Genomic DNA, 6952 nt, shown 5'->3' on the forward strand with positions numbered 1-6952 from the left:
CCGTCTCTCTCTAGCCCCCATCTCCTCCATCTCTCTCTAGCCCCCCCCATCTCCTCCGTCTCTCTCTAGTCCCCCATCTCCTCCGTCTCTCTCTAGCCCCCCACCCCCTCCATCTCTCTCTAGCCCCCCCCATCTCCTCCGTCTCTCTCTAGCCCCCATCTCCTCCATCTCTCTCTAGCCCCCCCCATCTCCTCCGTCTCTCTCTAGCCCCCCATCTCCTCCGTCTCTCTCTAGCCCCCCATCCCCTCCATCTCTCTCTAGCCTCCCATCCCCTCCATCTCTCTCTAGCCCCCCATCCCCTCCATCTCTCTCTAGCCCCCCATCCCCTCCATCTCTCTCTAGCCCCCCATCCTCTCCGTCTCTCTCTAGCCCCCCATCCCCTCCATCTCTCTCTAGCCCCCCATCCTCTCCGTCTCTCTCTAGCCCCCCATCCCCTCCATCTCTCTCTAGCCCCCCATCCCCTCCTTCTCTCTCTAGCCCCCCATCCCCTCCGTCTCTCTCTAGCCCCCCATCCCCTCCATCTCTCTCTAGCCCCCCATCCCCTCCGTCTCTCTCTAGCCCCCCATCCCCTCCGTCTCTCTCTAGCCCCCCCCATCTCCTCCATCTCTCTCTAGCCCCCCATCTCCTCCGTCTCTCTCTAGCCCCCCATCCCCTCCTTCTCTCTCTAGCCCCCCATCCCCTCCATCTCTCTCTAGCCCCCCATCCCCTCCATCTCTCTCTAGCCCCCCATCTCCTCCATCTCTCTCTAGCCCCCCATCCTCCTCCGTCTCTCTCTAGCCCCCCCCATCCCCTCCATCTCTCTCTAGCCCCCCACATCTCCTCCGTCTCTCTCTAGCCCCCATCTCCTCCGTCTCTCTCTAGCCCCCATCTCCTCCGTCTCGCTCTAGCCCCCCATCCTCTCCGTCTCTCTCTAGCCCCCCATCCCCTCCATCTCTCTCTAGCCCCCCCCATCTCCTCCGTCTCCCTCTAGCCCCCATCTCCTCCGTCTCTCTCTAGCCCCCCCATCCTCTCCGTCTCTCTCTAGCCCCCATCCCCTCCATCTCTCTCTAGCCCCCCCCATCCCCTCCGTCTCTCTCCGCAGCATCCGTCCCAGTCTCCTATTCTCCTGTTCTCTGCATCGCATTTCTCTCCATCTGCTGGGAGTAAGGTTTTAGCGACAGAATAGGCTCCCCTGCCCAGGAACGGCTTAGACGGCAGTCTGCTGAAGCCAACGAAAGCAAAACGGTAATAATCTTTTTTACTATACAGTCATTCTTTGTTGAGTCGCCAAATTTGGCTGGAAAATGTCTTTGTGTGTTATTGTGACGATGTGACTTGACCGTTGTTGTTTAGCGGTGAGATCCACATGCTTCCTACCGGGCAGGTAGGTAGAGAACAGCGTGGTGATACCGAGCAGGAAAAAGACTACTTAGTCTACAGAACAACATGTAGGCTAGTGTTGATCTATAGTAATGGTATTACGGCATCCTTTCTTAGGCTAATCTGAAATATTAGTAATTGTTTTAAATAATGCAGCGTTTTGTGTTTACTAGCGGTATGAGGCTACTTTTAGAAGATCTCGGGGCTATAGGCTATGGGGCGCTATATCTTTAATGATTTTAGCTTACTTGTATGGCATCAAGATGTTTAAATTAAATTAATTTCAATTAATTTATAGATGTTTAAATTAAATTTATCAGATTGACACAGATATATTATGACATTTTATATTGGCCTAAAGTGTGTGTGTGTGTGTGTGTGTGTGTGTGTGTGTGTGTGTGTGTGTGTGTGTGTGTGTGTGTGTGTGTGTGTGTGTGTGTGTGTGTGTGCCTGCAAATAAAAATTGAAAATAGTAACACAATTGTCAATGTGCAGGAAGTACCAGGTAATAACATGGCTATATACAGGAAGTACCATGTAATAACATGGCTATATAAAGGGAGTACCAGGTAATAACATGGCTATATACAGGGAGTACCAGGTAATAACATGGCTATATACAGGGAGTACCAGGTAATAACATGGCTATATACAGGGAGTACCAGGTAATAATATGGCTATATACAGGGAGTACCAGTACCTAGTCAATGTGCAGGGGTACGAGGTAGTTGAGGTAGTTGAGGTAATATGTACATGTAGGTAGGGGTACCAGGTAGTTGTAGGTAATATAATGTAGGTAGGGGTACCAGGTAGTTGAGGTAATATAATGTAGGTAGGGGTACCAGGTAGTTGTAGGTAATATAATGTAGATAGGGGTACCAGGTAGTAGAGGTAATATAATGTAGGTAGGGGTACCAGGTAGTAGAGGTAATATAATGTAGGTAGGGGTGCCAGGTAGGGGTACCAGGTAGTAGAGGTAATATAACCTCTATGGGCTAGGTGGGACGCAAGCGTCCCACCCGTGGGGCACTCCATCAACAGCAGGTGCATTTCAAGAGCGGCAAATTTGAATCCAAATAAATGTCAAAATTCAAATTTTTCAAACATACAACTATTTTACACCCTTTGAAAGATAAACATCTCCTTAATCTAACCACGTTTTACGATTTCAAAAAGGTTTTACGGCGAAAGCATAAATTTAGAGTATGTTAGGACAGTACATTTACAAGAGTTGTGTGTAATGTTTTGTCAATTCAAAGACAGGCGTCACCAAAACCATAAAACCAGCTAAAATGATGCACTAACCTTTTACAATCTCCATCAGATGACACTCCTAGGACATTATGTTAGACAATGCATGCATTTTTAGTTCTATCAAGTTCATATTTATATCCAAAAACAGCGTTTTACTATGGCATTGATGTTGAGGAAATCGTTTCCCTCCAATAACCGGCAGTCAAGTCAGCACCACAAATTAAATAATTAAAATTAGAAAACATTGGTAAAATATTATATTGTCATTTAAAGAATTATAGATTTACATCTCTTGAACGCAATCAACTTGCCAGATTTAAAAATAACCTTACTGGGAAATCACACTTTGCAATAATCTGAGCACTGCGCCCAGAAAAATACGCGTTGCGATACAGACTAGCCGTCATGTTGGGGAGATCTAAAATCGAAAATACTATGTAAATAATCCATTACCTTTGATTCTCTTCATCAGATGTCACTTCCAGGTATCACAGGTCCATAACGAATGTAGTTTTGTTCAAAAAAGCTCATCATTTATGTCCAAAAATCTCCGTCTTGTTAGCACATGATCTAAGCCCGCCGGACTTCACTTCATGAACGAGGGGAAAAAATATATTTACGTTCGTTCAAACATGTCAAACGTTGTATAGCATAAATCATTAGGGCCTTTTTTAACCAGAACATGAATAATATTCAAGGTGGACGAATGCATTCTCTTTTATAACGTATTGGAACGAGGGTACCCAACATGAACTCGCGCGCCAGGTGTCTAATGGGCCATCATCGTTCCATGGCTCTTGTTCGGTCAGATCTCCCTCCAGAAGACTCAAAACACTTTGTAAAGGCTGGTGACATCTAGTGGAAGCAATAGGAAGTGCCAAAATATTCCTCAGCCCCTGTGTTTTTCAATGGGATAGGTTTAAAGGTAATACAACACATCAGGTATCCACTTCCTGTCAGAAAATGTCTCAGGGTTTTGCCTGCCAAATGAGTTCTGTTATACTCACAGACACCATTCAAACAGTTTTAGAAACATTAGGGTGTTTTCTATCCATATATAATAAGTATATGCATATTCTAGTTACTGGGTAGGATTAGTAACCAGATTAAATCGGGTACATTTTTTTATCCAGCCGTGCAAATACTGCCCCCTAGCCCCAACAGGATAATGTAGGTAGGGGTACCAGGTAGTTGAGGAATATAACGTAGGTAGGGGTACCAGGTAGTAGAGGTAATATAATGTAGGTAGGGGTACCAGGTAGTAGAGGTAATATAATGTAGGTAGGGGTACCAGGTAGTTGAGGTAATATAATGTAGGTAGGGGTACCAGGTAGTTGTAGGTAATATAATGTAGGTAGCGGTACCAGGTAGTTGAGGTAATATAATGTAGATAGGGGTACCAGGTAGTGGAGGTAATATAATGTAGGTAGGGGTACCAGGTAGTAGAGGTAATATAATGTAGGTAGGGGTACCAGGTAGTAGAGGTAATATAATGTAGGTAGGGGTACCAGGTAGTTGAGGTAATATAATGTAGGTAGGGGTACCAGGTCGTTGTAGGTAATATAATGTAGGTAGGGGTACCAGGTAGTTGAGGTAATATAATGTAGGTAGGGGTACCAGGTAGTTGTAGGTAATATAATGTAGGTAGGGGTACCAGGTAGTTGTAGGTAATATAATGTAGGTAGGGGTACCAGGTAGTAGAGGTAATATAATGTAGGTAGGGGTACCAGGTAGTAGAGGTAATATAATGTAGGTAGGGGTACCAGGTAGAAGAGGTAATATAATGTAGGTAGGGGTACCAGGTAGTAGAGGTAATATAATGTAGGTAGGGGTACCAGGTAGTTGAGGTAATATAATGTAGGTAGGGGTACCAGGTAGTAGAGGTAATATAATGTAGGTAGGGGTACCAGGTAGTAGAGGTAATATAATGTAGGTAGGGGTACCAGGTAGTTGTAGGTAATATAATGTAGGTAGGGGTACCAGGTAGTAGAGGTAATATAATGTAGGTAGGGGTACCAGGTAGTTGAGGTAATATAATGTAGGTAGGGGTACCAGGTAGTTGAGGTAATATAATGTAGGTAGGGGTACCAGGTAGTAGAGGTAATATAATGTAGGTAGGGGTACCAGGTAATAGAGGTAATATAATGTAGGTAGGGGTACCAGGTAGTTGAGGTAATATAATGTAGGTAGGGGTACCAGGTAATAGAGGTAATATAATGTAGGTAGGGGTACCAGGTAGTTGTAGGTAATATAATGTAGGTAGGGGTACCAGGTAGTAGAGGTAATATAATGTAGGTAGGGGTACAAGGTAGTAGAGGTAATATAATGTAGGTAGGGGTACCAGGTAGTAGAGGTAATATAATGTAGGTAGTGGTAAAAGTGACTAGTCAGTCAGGATAGATAATTAACAGATACAGAAACAGTGTAGCAGCAGCATATGTGAAGACTGTGAGTGGCATTAATATGCATGCGTGTGTGTGTGTGTGTGTGTGTGTGTGTGTGTGTGTGTGTGTGTGTGTGTAACCGATGTGAAATGGCTAGTTAGTTAGCGGTGGTGCGCGCTAATAGCGTTTCAATCGGTGACGTCACTCGCTCTGAGACTTGAAGTAGGGTTTCCCCTTGCGTTGCAAGGGCCGTGGCTTTTGTGGCGCGATGGGTAACGATGCTTCGGTGGGTGTCAGTTGTTGATGTGTGCAAGGGTCCCTGGTTCGAGCCCAGGTTGGGGCGAAGAGAGGGACGGAACCTACACTGTTACACCAGTATGTGTGTGTGTTTTTGTGTGTGTGAGCATATGTAGTGTGTGTATTAGAGGTCAACCGATTATGATTTTTCAACGCCGATGCCGTTTATTGGAGGACCAAAAAAAAAGCCGATACCGATTAATCGGCCGATTTTTACATGTATTTATTTGTAATAATGACAATTACAATAATACTGAATGAACACTTATTTTAACTTAATATAATACATCAATAAAATCAATTTAGCCTCAAATAAATAATGAAACATGTTACATTTGGTTTAAATAATGCAAAAACAAAGTGTTGGAGAAGAAAGTAAAAGTGCAATATGTGCCATGTAAGAAAGCTAACGTTTAAGTGCCTTGCTCAGAACATGAGAACATATGACAGCTGGTGGTTCCTTTTAACATGAGTCTTCAATATTCCCAGGTAAGAAGTTTTAGGTTGTAGTTATTATAGGAATTATTGGACTATTTCTCTCTATACAATTTGTATTTCATATACCTTTGACTATTGGATGTTCTTATAGGCACTTTAGTATTGCCAGTGTAACAGTATAGCTTCCGTCCCTCTCCTCGCTCCTACCTGGGCTCGAACCAGGAACACATCGACAACAGCCACCCTCGAAGCAGCGTTACCCATGCAGAGCAAGGGGAACAACTACTCCAAGTCTCAGAGCGAGTGACGTTTGAAACGCTATTAGCGCGCACCCGCTAACTAGCTAGCCATTTCACATGACACTGAAGTCATAAACAGAGCAATGCTTGAAGAGCTGCTGGCAAAATGCACGTAAGTGCTGTTTGAATGAATGCTTACGAGCCTGCTGGTGCCAACCATCGCTCAGTCAGACTGCTCTATCAAATCATAGACTTAATTATAATATAATAAACACACAGAAATACGAGCCTTGGGTCATTAATAAGGTCAAATCCGGAAACTATCACATTTATTCTTTCAGTGAAATACGGAACCGTTCCTTATTTTATCTAACGGGTGGCATCCCTAAGTCTAAATATTCCTGTTACATTGCACAAGTTTCAATGTTATGTCATAATTATGTAAAATCCTGGCAAATTAGTTCGCAACGAGCCAGGCGGCCCAAACTGTTGCATATACCCTGACTCTGTGTGCAATGAACGTAAGAGAAGTGACACAATTTCCCCTGGTTAATATTGCCTGCTAACCTGGATTTATTTTAGCTAAATATGCAGGTTTAAAAATATATACTTCTGTGTATTGATTTTAAGACATTGATGTTTATGGTTAGGTACACATTGGAGCAACGACAGTCCTTTTTCGCGAATGTGCACCGCATCGATTATATGCAACGCAGGACAAATCAAATCAAATCAAATTTATTTTTATATAGCCCTTCGTACATCAGCTGATATTCTCAAAGTGCTGTACAGAAACCCAGCCTAAAACCCCAAACAGCAAGCAAAGCATGTGAAAGAAGGACGGTGGCTAGGAAAAACTCCCTAGGAAAAACTCCCTAGAAAGGCCAAAAACCTAGGAAGAAACCTAGAGAGGAACCAGGCTATGAGGGGTGGCCAGTCCTCTTCTGGCTGTGCAGGGTGGATATTATAACAGAACATGGT

General features: G+C 43.9%; 1 protein-coding gene across 1 annotated transcript in view; it reads left to right on the forward strand.

Annotated features, from left to right (window-relative positions):
* Positions 1-1100: 1100 nt before the first annotated feature.
* mtus2a (microtubule associated tumor suppressor candidate 2a) overlaps positions 1101-6952 on the forward strand; it is a 143654-nt gene continuing 137802 nt past the window's right edge. Inside the window, exon 1 of the mRNA XM_082957592.1 lies at positions 1101-1224. The gene's annotated coding sequence lies outside the window, so the exon portion shown is untranslated. The remainder of the gene's footprint in view (positions 1225-6952) is intronic.

The sequence above is a fragment of the Salmo salar genome, chromosome 11, assembly GCF_965601325.2.
Source record: "Salmo salar chromosome 11, fSalSal1, whole genome shotgun sequence".
NCBI lineage: Eukaryota > Metazoa > Chordata > Actinopteri > Salmoniformes > Salmonidae > Salmo > Salmo salar.